This window comes from Rattus norvegicus, chromosome 9 (genome assembly GCF_036323735.1).
Source record: "Rattus norvegicus strain BN/NHsdMcwi chromosome 9, GRCr8, whole genome shotgun sequence".
NCBI lineage: Eukaryota > Metazoa > Chordata > Mammalia > Rodentia > Muridae > Rattus > Rattus norvegicus.
Genome location: NC_086027.1, coordinates 96,540,807 through 96,553,915, shown reverse-complemented (window position 1 = coordinate 96,553,915; position 13,109 = coordinate 96,540,807). Strand labels below are relative to the sequence as shown.

The 13,109-nt window shown below is 46.1% G+C and overlaps 1 long non-coding RNA gene across 1 annotated transcript in view; it reads left to right on the top strand.

Moving 5' to 3' along the window:
* Positions 1–1,911: 1,911 nt before the first annotated feature.
* Positions 1,912–13,109, top strand: part of LOC102554187 (uncharacterized) — a 39,566-nt gene continuing 28,368 nt past the window's right edge. The window contains exon 1 of the long non-coding RNA XR_594483.4: positions 1,912–2,294. This is a non-coding gene — a long non-coding RNA (uncharacterized LOC102554187). The remainder of the gene's footprint in view (positions 2,295–13,109) is intronic.

Here is a 13,109-nt window from a genome sequence, read left to right as displayed (position 1 = left end):
GAGCCTGACCATGCTCACAAGGCTGACTGTGGACTACAGGCTTTGGAATGACCAGAATCACAGCTTTGTCACTTAGAAGCCACCAGGCCCTTTGCACTTTTATAGCCTCCTGATACCTGTGGTCATCTCCTGCTGGGCCGGGACTCTCAACACCACCCTTCTCAGTATACCCACTCTGTCTCTCAAAGCCTCCTATTTGGTTTTCCACATTGCTAGTGATGTCATGGTTTCCTCGCACCTTACCTCTCCAGAGGCCAGTGTATTCTCATCCCCAGGGTTTGGGGGAGCCTTGAGGACACCTCATCTTGTTGCCCAGGTAGTTTTTTCCTTCATTTTCTGCTGGGTGCTCACCAACTGCTCCTCTCTCCGCTGCCCTTGATGGAAGCTTTTGTGAGCTTCAGTGCCAACAGTTGTTCCTCCTGTAAGTCTTAGCTCCCGTCAGCCAGCACTGGCTCAGAGGATCCGATCACCCATTTTTTGTCCTGCAAACTTCGTTAGCAGAAGGCAAGTCTATCCTCAAGATTCAATATCTAATTAACAGCAGCACGGACCTCCTTAGACTTACAAACCTTGAGAATCGTTCTTTAATAAGCATGGAAGTCCCGTTCCATTTCCCCAGCAAGATACTGATGTGTATGCTCTTGACCCACATGCAAACACTACTAAGTTGACAAGCACAGACAAAAGCCACATTTATTCCTTCTTACTCTAAGAAAAAGTAAGAAGTGATATGCTCAAACGTAAAAGGGAGGGGCAAGGGAGATGGCTTAGAGCGTTTGTTCTTGCAGATCATGTGGGTTTGGCTCCCAGCACCTACGTGGTGGGTGTGTTTCTGGTCATTCTAAAGCATGGGAGTCCATAGTCTGAGTGTTAGCATCGTCAGGCTCTGTTGGGAGCCACATCCATCCATATAACTCCGGTTGCAGGAAACCCAACTCCCTCTTCTGACCTCCGAGGTCACCAGGTAGGCACGTGGCTCACAGACATCCATCCAAGCAAAACCACTCATACATATAAAATAAATACATCTTTAGGAGAGATAAAAATAAAAAGTATGTAAGAATAACAAAACATAAGATGTTTAGGTGACCTACATTTACTACTCCAGGAAAATGGCAAGATGACTAAGGCAGAAAGAAAGGTCATGCTGAGTGCAGCTACGAGACGGTGTCAGTGGAAACAGAAACCGTCACCATGAACAAGTGGCAATTGTGGAGAAGCACTGCCAGGTTATGTCAGCTTTACTGTCGACATAGGGAGCTGTTTAAAAACTAAGGGAAAGGCTGGGAATATGATTCAGTGCACAGAGTTCAATCTTTAGCACCACATAGACTAGACCTGCCAACACCAGAAAGGTAGAGAGGACGAAGGATCAGAAGTTCAAGGTTACCATGGCCACAGAGGGAGTTCAAGACCAACTAGGGATACAAGAGATCTTGTCTCAAAATATACAGTAACAGCAACGACAAGAATAAATAAACAAACAAACCTGCCACCAAACAACAAAAAGGAGGAAACTATTATAAACAAAAAAAATAAATAAAGAAGCCATTTAATAAAAACAAATAAATAGACATCAAGCTTAGTGTGTAAATGTGTGGCCCTCATCTGTGTGCAGAGTTCAATGGGTATAAAGAGCAGAGCATTTAAACTCTGCACTGAGAGTTGTCGCCCCACTGAGAGCGGAGTGAATACATTCTGCAGTTTTCACGGGGAGGGCAACACATTTTGTTACTTTGGTCTAAACACAATAATCAACTGTGTCCTTCCTCAAACTCAAATGTTACTGACACAAACTTCTCAGGAGTCTCGGGAGTCAGGGAGGGGCTGCAAGTGGGGATAAAGTGGGAGGACTCCTGTCTCCTGTAGAAGAGGTGCCGCACAGCTTTTACTAGCCTGCTGACTCACCTTTGCAATGCAAACAACCCTCACCACCCCATGCACCACCGCCTGGAACTTCTAAGAAGGATGTCATCAGGCCCCAGTACTGTGGCGGTGGACTTCTGGTCCGGAGAACTGTGGGAAATGAGTTTCTATTTTTAGCACCTGTCCTCTTCTGTTATAGCAACAGAGACCAACCGAAACAGAGTTTCAACTAACGACCTTATCTTCAAACTGGAAACAGAGTTTCAACAAACGACCGTGTCTTCAAACTGGAGGAAACATGAACAGTATATGCTTTCCAGAGATGTTGCTGTCATCAAAAATGGAGAAAGGAGAAAGAGAAGGACCTACTCCAGGCTGAATGGGGCCAAGGAGGTGTGACAACTAAGTGTGCATCGCTCCTAGATCTGGTGAGGGCTGAACACCACTGTAGCTGTTGTGTAGATGATCAATAGATTTCGTGTGCTCGCACGGAATGCAATATTAGCCTGAAGAAGTTAAATTGCCTGAGTTTTGTTGCAATTTTGGGCTTTTAAAAAAAGCTTGTATTATAGGTGTCTTGCTTAAATATTTGGAGATGAAATATTTTGGCGTCTACAATTTAAGCTCAAAAATGATTGGCCAGTAAAAGGGGTGGGGAGGGAGGGGAGGATAGTGATGGGAAGAGTACCAACGGATGAATTTTAGGTGGAGAAAGAAGCGTGTGTTCCTCAGATGATAACTCTTGCAACTTTTCTATAGATGAAAATATTTTTAAAATGGAAGGTTTAAAAATTACTACTTTAAAATAGAGGCCCAAAGAAAGACAGATAAATGGATCAACGTTGTTAAATAAAACGACTGACAAATATTTGAAAATGGGAATCCCAGCTTTTAGTTACTAGGGTCAGAACTAAGAACATAAAAACAAATTAGTGGCTTGTTATAAAAGGCTACACAGCAAGAAAAAGGAGCAATAGCTAAAGCTGAGTGTGGTCACGTGACCTCCTCAGGAGCATGAGGTGGGGGGTGGTTTCAGAATGGAAGCTCGAAGTAGCAACTCCAGCTTAAAAACAAAAGAAACAAAATCAAAAGCCCAGTGGATACAGTGAGGGAGCAAAAGAAAACATCAGACAAAAGAGTTTAGGCTCTGACTCCATTTATACAAAGCCACAGAGGTGCCTGAACTCAGCAGAAGCCAGGGCCAGAGACTGGGCGTCTATGAGCTGACATCTTGCTCTGGTCCTGGGTCTGCCCACACTGGGAAAACTCTTCTTTGTGGATCCTCATTACCTATGTTTCTGTTTACCTGTTGCACGTCAGTAAAAATAATAAGTAAACACGACTAGGAGGCTGGGAAGATGGCTTAGTCAGTAGAGCGCCTGCCGTTCAGTTCATGGTGCTTGCTAATCCTGGCACTGGAGAGGTGGCGATGAGTGGGTCCCTGGGAATCACTGGCCAGTGAACTCCCTGAAGAGCAGAGACTGTCTCAAAAACCAAGATGCACAAATCATGAGGAATGATACCTAAGGTTGACCTGTGTGCTCACATGCGAATGTATGCATGTATACACACACATACATACAACAGCTGCATACATACATGCATGCATGTACATACACACAAATGCGTGTATATACACATACACAAACATACACACACTATAAACAAGAGTAGAAAAACAGGATGAGGACAGCAAGATGACTCAGTAGACAAAACGATGTTTGCTGCCAAACCTGGAGTCCCGAATTCTATCCTGGGAGCTCCCATGGTGGGAGAACAGAACTGATTCCAACCAACTGTCCTCTGGCCTCCATACCTGTTTCATGGGATGCACTGTAGGGCCTGAGCTTGTGGGGATGCATGTACACACTAAATAAATGCAATAAGTAGTTGATAAAGAAAAAGTTTGCATGCAGGAGCAGCCTGTCACCTGAATCCACCTTCAAGATAATCCCGCTGTTAGCTATGGGCCTGGAAGAGGTGAGTCACCCCGAGACTTGCAGAGAGGTTTTCAGAGTAGCTTTGAGTAATTCCCGCACAAATACAAACCTGCAATTAGTCACCGACAACTAAAGCAGTCGAGTGTTTGAATTAGGAGCCAGTAAAATTAAACAAACCCTATTAAAGCATGCTTTGGAACAGCGAACATGCACTTTAAATGTGCATCTCAGGCAAAACAATTGTGTCATCTTGCTGGTGGATTGGGAGTTTCTCAGACTCTGCTGGGGATCGCTGCAGGGACAGCACCGTTTACAGACTGTTAGCATCCTCACACTTCTGACAGCTACCAAGTGAGGAGCGATGGGTTCCACAGGCATGGGCTATTCCCCTGAAGGAAAGATGGAGGGAATTTAAGGACAGTCTCCAACACAAAGCTTCCTACCAGTCTCATCTTTATGTCCAAATACAAACACACACACACACACACACACACACACACACACACACACACACACACACATACACACACACACACAAATTAAATAAGTATAATAAAAGCTTTGTTGTTGTTTTTCTTTCAAAGAAGAAGAAATCCTGTCCAGGAAGGGCACTGCAGGGCTGGCTGAAGCACGTTGTGTGGGTGGGCATGCGCTGTTCTGGAATCTTGACAGGCCAGTGCACACAGCGCCACCCTGCCTCCTCCTGACTAGATTTAACAGTACATGGAATAGCTAAGGTCACAACCTGCTGATGTTCAGAGACCGCAGAATGAAATCCTTAAAGGTGGAATTTAAAATCACCTCCCCATTAGGTCTGCCTGAGGAAGCAAATACAATCAGAGTTCTCGGTGTACACTGAACAAAAGTAAAATCAATCCACTGAATGTTCGCTCTGGTTTGAACTGGTCCCCTCAAAAGGTCAAGCATTGGAAACTCAGCCTTCCCTCAATGTCACAGGTTGAGGGTGGGGCCTTTGGGAAATAATCCTAAGAATGGAGTTCCCATAGTGACACCAATTGCTTTTCTAAAGAGGGTGAGCTCTGGACCAGCACATTTTGACATCCCGTTTCATGTGATACCCTCTGCATGTTCTGATGCAGCCTAAAGAAGACCCTCACTAAAATATAATAAATAAATAAATAAATAAATAAATACTCTCACTAAAAAATACCATCTCTTGATCTTGGCCTTCTCAGAGTCTAGGACCATGAGATAAACTTATATTGCATAAAATTCACCCAGTTTGTGACATTCTGTGACAGCAACAGAAAACAAATTGGACAATATTCTTTATAATTTTTTAAAGAATATATATTATATATTCTTTAATATATTGTATATTTATATTATATGTTAATATTATATATTAACATATAATATATTATATCATATATATAATAAAGTATATATTATATATATAATCTGTAGCTGTCTTCAGACACACCTGAGAGGGGCATCAGATCCCATTACAGATGGCTGTGAGCCACCATGTGGTTGCTGGGATTTGAACTTAGGACCTCTGGAAGAACAGTCAGTGCTCTTAACCGCTGAGCCATGTCTCCAGCCTGACCATGCTGTCCTTAGCGGTCAATGTTAAAAGCAATCAGAGCCAGCTTAGCCGCACAGAGGTCAACCTGCATGGCACAGATCCTGCCCATCCTCAAAGGAGGCAGCATTCAGAAGTCAGAGGTTCAGGCCTTGTTCCTAGAGCTTTCTTGAGGGTTTGTTCAATAACCTCAGGTTGCTCTACAACTGTAGGGGTGAACACCTGCTCTGGGGACGACTGAGAGGATGTGGGTGAGCTGTGGGATGCTGTTCGTGTATAAGTAATGGCTACTCTCTGTCAAGTTTGCAGCTTCTCAGCCTTGCGCTTCCCCACCTAGAGGCTGAGCCCAACAAAGGCTCATGCTTAGCAACGAGAGGCAGGTGTAACTCATTCCACATGGTAACCAGATCTGGATCCATTTCCTCCCTGTTGACAGGATTCCCTCGTTGGGTACACACAATGTCTGGAGTGATGGCATTCCTCCCCTGACTCCTTCACCATCCCGGGAGCTGTAACTGGCCTCCAGTGGGGCTCATATTTGATGCTCTGCTTCTGCGCCGACATTCTCCTTCCGTTCTGTCCCCATGTTGGAATCTAAAGTCCCACCGGGAGCTTTCTACTCCTCTGGCTCCTACAAGATTCTCTTCCTCTACTCTCAAGGCAGTGTCTGGATCTGCCAATGCTGGAACTTTCCAGAAACCTATTTCTGTAACAGGGCTTTGGTGCCCTTGAGGCAGATATTAGCCCCGCTCAAACACGGTTTGCTGTGTTTCAGAAACTCATGGCCTTAATTCTGAAATTCGCCCACCACAGCATGCAGCGACAGGTTCTTAAACGTAGGTATGAGCCTGGCTAGGGTGGGGCTGGCTTGACAGGATGGCTCTGCTCCTCATGGTTCTCCTTCTCCCAGGCCCAGCAGGCCAGCTTGGTCATGTCTTGCCCTGGGCAATGGCAGACACACGTGGAGGCGACAACAGAAATGCACAGGCATGTATGTGCTTGCTGTTCAAGTCTGCTTACCTCCAGGAGCCAAGGCGAGCCAGAGGGGTCCAATCTGCTCCTAGAGGTGTGGGGAGTTGTCCTGCCCACAGTCGTGGGTGGGCTCTGAGGAGCTGCAAGGCCAGCATACTGACACTGGGAATAGACTTAACCTTATCGTTCACAGAACTCGTTCAGATATTCCTGGGGGCTCCTCATCGCTCTACACTGGCGGCCATTTCTACTTACGATCTCATCTCCCCTCTCAGAAGAGACCTCTGTGGCTCCTGCTCCCAAATAGAGGGCTCCCCCACACCTCTCTTCCATAATGCTTCTCCTGGCCAATGCTTATTTCTAGCGCCAAAGAAAGTAAATCTTCATGTCACAAACAATGCGAGTCTTCAGGGCATGAACAGTCTGTGACTCAAGTGTCTTGCTTTCCTGATACAGAAGCTGAGGCCCTGGCAGAATTCACACTAACCTGGCTGCGTAGCAGTGCTCAGGGAGAAGAGTCAACTCTAGGGACAATAGGGACAAAGGCCACCTCTAAGCAAAATGGGTTGGAGGTGTCCAGAGCATAGGAACAAAGCAATATTCCCTCTACTCTTGTATGAGAAATCAAAGAAAGGAAGTGGCACACATTTACAGGTGTGTGTGGGGGGGGGGTGCATGTGTGCGTGTGCCTGTGTGTGTGCCTGTGTGTACGTCTGTGTGTGTATGTGTGTAGGGTGCGTGCATGCATGCGCGTGTGTGTGTATGTGTGTATGTGTGTGAATGTGTGTGTATGTGTGTGTGTTGTGTGTATGTATGTATGTGTATCTGTTTGTGTGTGGTGTGTGTGGTTTGTGTGCCTGTGAGTGTGCACACGTGTGTGTACATGTGTGTATGTGTGTATGGTGTGTATGCGTGCACATGTGCGTGCATGTGCATGTGCATGCAGGCCTGCTTCATTTTATTGCCTGTAATTGTTCCAGACCTTAAACATCATGCATATTCTGGAGCTTTGTATAGAACATTAATTAATACTGACTAGGACTTGGAATCGGTTTGGTGCAGCTAGACTAGACCGAAGCTTTTCTTTGGTGAGTTTTCTTTGGGGAGAGATGCATGTCGGTTTGAAAACAGTGCCCCCCACCCCCACAGCAGCACACAGACGTCAATTGACAAGACAGAGCAAACAATCCATTGTTGCTAAGGAACTCCGGCTTATCTGGTCCACTGAGAGCTTAGCTCATACCATTCCGGGAGATCTGCTTCAGGAAGGAGAAGCCCTTTGGAGGTGACACAAAAACAGAGGGGGATCTGCATAAGCCCCAGCTCCGTTTGCTCTGAGTTCCTTGCTTTTACCCCTAATTTTCGGGGTCACATAGCTGAGCCTTGTACTGTCCTTAGCTTTGCTTGAGAATTCCTCTCTGATGTGTAGTCACTATGGAAACGATTGTTTAAGTCTTTTTTTTTTTTCAAGAGTGCAGAGGCAAGCTTTGTTCTAGCTCAAAAGGACTGAAACCTGCAACTCTTCCCTTGGGCCTGGGCAGGTCTCTGATGAGTGTGACATTTAGACATGAAAGGGCTGAAAAGCCGACCTCTGGGCACACAGATGGTGCTGTTTCTGACTCTTCGTCTTACCATCTTACGATCACTGAGACTGGATGATAACACTCGGCCACTCACTGCTCTTTTCAAGTTCCTCTCCCCCAGTTACCTTTCCCCATGCCTCAGGTCACCCTGTTTTTCTAGGCTCATGGAATAACATTAAACCCAATACGCAAAGAAACTCCCACTTCCTCATGCGGAGCTCCTCGAAAAGAACCCATTTCTCTTTTGCGAAACTCATTATCCAACAATTGCTGTACTTTGCAGAGAGCAAAACGAACTTGGTTTTAGTAGTAAATGTGGGTTCAACTATGGGCAGTTGACATATTGCAACAAAAGCATCTAGAATAATATGCTCAACTCTGACCATGGTCACCTGTTGAATAACATCAGTGCCCAGGCTGTAGAAAGATGCCATGGCCTACCCTAAGTCATGCCAGCCAGAGACCCAAGTTCATTATGTAACTGTATCCAGCCTGTAATTCTCTGTCAGCCCTGAGAACAGGGATGCCTGGGCACATAGGTAATGGACATTATGAATGAGGCCTGCAGGCCACTGTCCCTTTCATTAGTCACCTGCTAGGAGAGTTATACAAGCGTTCTGAGAAGATTCCCCTGTTACACAGGAGAGTGAGCGCTGGGAGAGGCTACAGCCACAGGGCCACCAGCCATGGCAGGAAGACATGTAAGGTAAAGGCCAGTTGGGCAGGGCAGCTGGTGATATGCAACTCCTTTATAAAGCCTGAAGGAAAAAGGGTTCTGACCTCAAAGCTTGCTCTTTCAACAAGTGTGTAAGAAGCCGAGGCTTAGCGGAGAGGTATTAGACATCTGATCAAAAGGCAGATGGAGAACTCACTCATTTTGTAAAGTGTTTCTGCAAACATGGGGACCTGAGACTAAGACCCAGAGACTGTATTAAACAGAAGCAACAAAATCAAATGGACAGAAACCCAGGCATGATGGTGCATATTTGAAATCCCAGCAACAAGGAGGCAAAACCAGAAAGATCCATGGCGTTCATTGGCCAGCCAATCTAGCCAATCAGTGAGCTCCAGGCTACTGAGAAACCCCACCTTGAGCAAACAAGGTAAATGGAACCAGAGGAACAAAAGATGATTGTTCTCTAACCTACCTACACACACACACACACACACACACACACACACACACACACACACACACACACTCATAGACATGCAGCCTGTCCATTCTAGGTAAATGACACACTTGCATAGGTGTGCTTAAAGATCCTATTTTCATCGAGAGTTCAAAGCACTCCTTAGGCATAGTTCTCTTTGGGCAGCTGGGATGGGTGTTCCTTACTTCCTCCCACACTGAACCCCAGTATCCCCAATGTGCAATTCTAGGAAACAATCTTCAGGCACTGGCTGAATTTGTCTTGCCTCTAACTGCTAGTCCCAGCCTGGAGGTGGAAAGACTGTGTCCAGAGTTCACGACCTGGCAAACAAGGGAGGGACCTGGTCACAATGCAACAAAACAGAAATACAAAGGGGTGGTGGTGGTGAAGAGAGAGTAGTAGTCAGGTCTGCTGTTTAACTCTCAAAAGCCATGTATATGTGCATCTATAATTGTATCCTGTCTCTGTAAGTGTCAGCCTGGTGTCTCTGGGGCCCTGTCCTACCCATTGATCATACTTACCCTGGAAGATACCTTCTGGCAGAGCGGGTTAAGTATGTCAGAGCTCCAACACCCTACCATCTTTTCTGTGAATGCATGTACGTAGTTTGTTTTCTTCAGCAAAAATATTTTTTCAAGGTACTTTGGATGTGCTAGTAACTGCTCTTGGCATGTGATTGGATGCAGCCTTACAGCCGTCAGTAAAATAGTAACTTCAGAACTTGGAAAGCTGATTTCTCTTGTGTGAAGGCAACATTTTAGGTGTGTGTACATGTGTGCATGCATGTGTATGCATGTGTGTGTGCCCGCTTGTGTGTGCATGTATGTGCATGTGTATGTATGGTGTTTCAGAGCCCCTGATAGTCTGGTTCCTTCCCCTCTCATGCTCTAGGTTTGAGCACGAGCTTCAGACCCTCTACTATGCCCCTGCATCCTGTCACCCTCTCCATATACACGTCACCAGCCCCTTCTCCAGCAGCCAGCTCTCCAAGCTTCTATGACCTTCTAGACACTCTGTGATTATGCACACATCTCTGCTTTCAGCTTCTGTGTGCTTTCTATCTTCCAGTTCTCCTAACCCACCATCACCCATGCATCTGTTGCCCCCTCACACGGAGGAAGGATCCATCTTGCTCTAAGTGGGAAGTCCCTATCAGTGACGCCTTTTCCCCCTCCATCCTCCTCTCAATCAAGGGAACCCACCCAGCCAGTGTTCACCAGAAACCAGGAGCCCTACCTGGTTCTTCTTTCTCACCCTGACCCCCTGCACCCCATCAGTCCTAAGTCCCGAGTCTCCTAGATTCTTCTCTTCACCTTTAAGCCCAGTTACCTGAGACTTATCAACACACTCGCCTGTCTACTCTGACTTTCTCCGATCCCTTCTCCCTTCGGCTCATCTCCCAGCGTCCCACCAGGTGGCTATTGAAACTCGTGCCTTTTTGCTTTAGTTTCCTGCTCACGGTATTTTCCCAGCATCATCGTTAGCACACATTCATGTGCTGCCGTCACACACAGCTGGATCCAATTTCCCAAATTAGACCCCACATCCCTCCCCTGGCTATCGCTAGAACCAGTGGTCCAGGAAGCCAGTTTCAGTTTCTGCAGTGCAGTGGCAGGTTGCAGCGGTGCAGAGGACATGTTCAGGGTTTTCAGAGCTGTCCCTGAGTCTCAGGGGTCTAGCCACGTTCCAGACACAAATTCAAGGCAGCAACGGGCCTCGCTCAGACCTTTTCCAGATGAATTATTTCTTTGCTTGCTTTTCACCTTTACCAGCCCAACCACACTGGCATCTTCTACCAAAGTAATGCTCAGGGCTTTATTTTAATCTTCTACATTTATATATTTCCTTCCCCCAGAAAATCTGGGAAAAATTTAGAAAACATTCCAATATTTGGATCATCCAGGGTGAGTATTGCCCAAGCTACCAACCGGATGAATCGGCTTCCAATCCTCGCTCTATTCATGTTTCTTTTTTATTTTTTTAAGTCTTGAAGTTGTTATGATCACATGGTACATTCAAATTGTGCATAATGACATTTAAGCCCATTTTCCCTCTTATAAAAGAATTGCATGCTCCTCACAGAAGAGCTGCTGCTTGGTGGCATAGCGACTGTTGTCAATCAGGGACTATCCGGAGCTCCAGGCTCATCGTTAGGAGTTTTGAAGGCACAGAAAATTAACACCCTAGTTTTTGGCAGCCGAAACGGTCATTATGTTGTTCTCTGTATCTGCACATTTTCTGGAAGGGAAACAGAAATATCCTTTTGTTTAGCTGTTCTCGCATCATAGCCACGTATAGAAAGACCGGCCATCGGCAGCAAACATCAGAATTCAATCGTTGGTGTTTTATATAGACGACAAGGCTGGCAAGATGAGAGAGTGAGTGTACGCCTCCTTGACATAAAGGCCAGAGGCCGCCTTCCACTTCCGCCATCTTGGGCCTGTGTAATATCCTAGGAAAAGGAGAGGGAAGGCTGAAGTTCATGTCTGCAGCATCCAAGAAGGAACTGGGTTCCATTGACACCCAGGCCAAATGATAGAACACCTCGGATCCAGCTGAGAGAGAGAGAATCAGGAAAATCCTGAGATGTGGTGACCTGGGAGTGCCTGTGCCTTGTCAGTTATGTGTGCAGATGACCTTTAACTGGCTCACAAAACCCACTTGTGGACACATCTTCCCCGTATTTCATGAACAGGTAAGATAACACTGGCACGTTATGGCATTTTCATCACAGAATTGCCAAATGCTACAGTTCATGTTCTCTTACCCAACTCCAAAAGGCAACCAATCGCTAATGCACACCACACTTGCCTTGGATGCCCTGAAGCAAAAAAAAAAAAGAAGAAGAAGAAGAAGAAGAAGAAGAAGAAGAAGAAGAAGAAGAAGAAGAAGAAGAAGAAGAAGAAGAAGAAGAAGAAGAAGAAGAAGAAGAAGAAGAAGAAGAAGAAGAACAAGTCCTATAGGCCTCAGAAGCTGAGTCCGTTCCTTTGGTCCTATGAACTACAACTCCCATGGTGCCTTGCGACATGGAAAGTCATTGCTTACAATCTTCTGTCTATGGTAGGGCAGGGGAAGTAAGAGAGTGACAGTGGTGTGATATACCAGCTATGTTAAACAGCAGCTCATTTATTATAGAGGTTTCCAAATTATTATGTTAGCAGGGAAAGCATCATTTTCATTGTCCTTTGCTCCGTCCCTCAAATCTTTTAATCAATTCATATATGAAAAAAATTCACACCTACTGTTGCCTGCGCCTAAGATGCTGAAGTGAATGCATGGGATAGACAAGGCTTCTGCCTACAGATAGCTTATGCAGCATAGGGGAAACTGCCCCTCCCTCTCCTGCCCCTATTCTCCACTCCTCCCCAACATCCCAGAGTGCAAAAACAAACAAAAACAAAACAGTCAGAAACAAGTCCTCCGCTAGCAGTAAAACTGAACATGACCCGGGGAAAGGACTTGAGCTTGGAACGCAGGCGGTGGCAACAAGAAATGAGTACACGCCCACGCCTGTGATGGGAGAAATGGTAAAAGTAAACACACTTAAACCGAGGACACTGGAGCTCGGCTTAGGCAGCGGCATTTGGACAGGTCACTGAACGCCAGCTCAGGGCTTCTAGCTCTAGCAGAACACAAGGAGAAGCCGCCCGAAGGAAAGCATTGTCAGAGGCACATGCAGGAGGGTTTTTTATGACCCCAGCATGTGCAGCTGGGGTGGTTTACATCGCAGCTCTGACACTTCATTCTCCCACCAGCCTTTCTGTCTCCTGTCACGGGGGCTGTTCTGCAACTCCCCTCCTTGCTGCTATAAGGCAGGTAATGGATGCTCTTTTTCCTCTTGAGGTGAAGGTCCCTTTGAATGCTTTCTGGCCCCTTCTAACCAGGTCATGCCCCTGATGGAGACTTCTGTGGCATCCTGGGTTTTCCTTGGCTCTTAACTGCACATTTGACTGTGCAATGACGGAGTCAATGCCCGAATGCCCATTGGTTCATACAACCTAAGAGGACAGGACTTTCCCCTATTCACATTTCCCCTCCCCCACCAGTG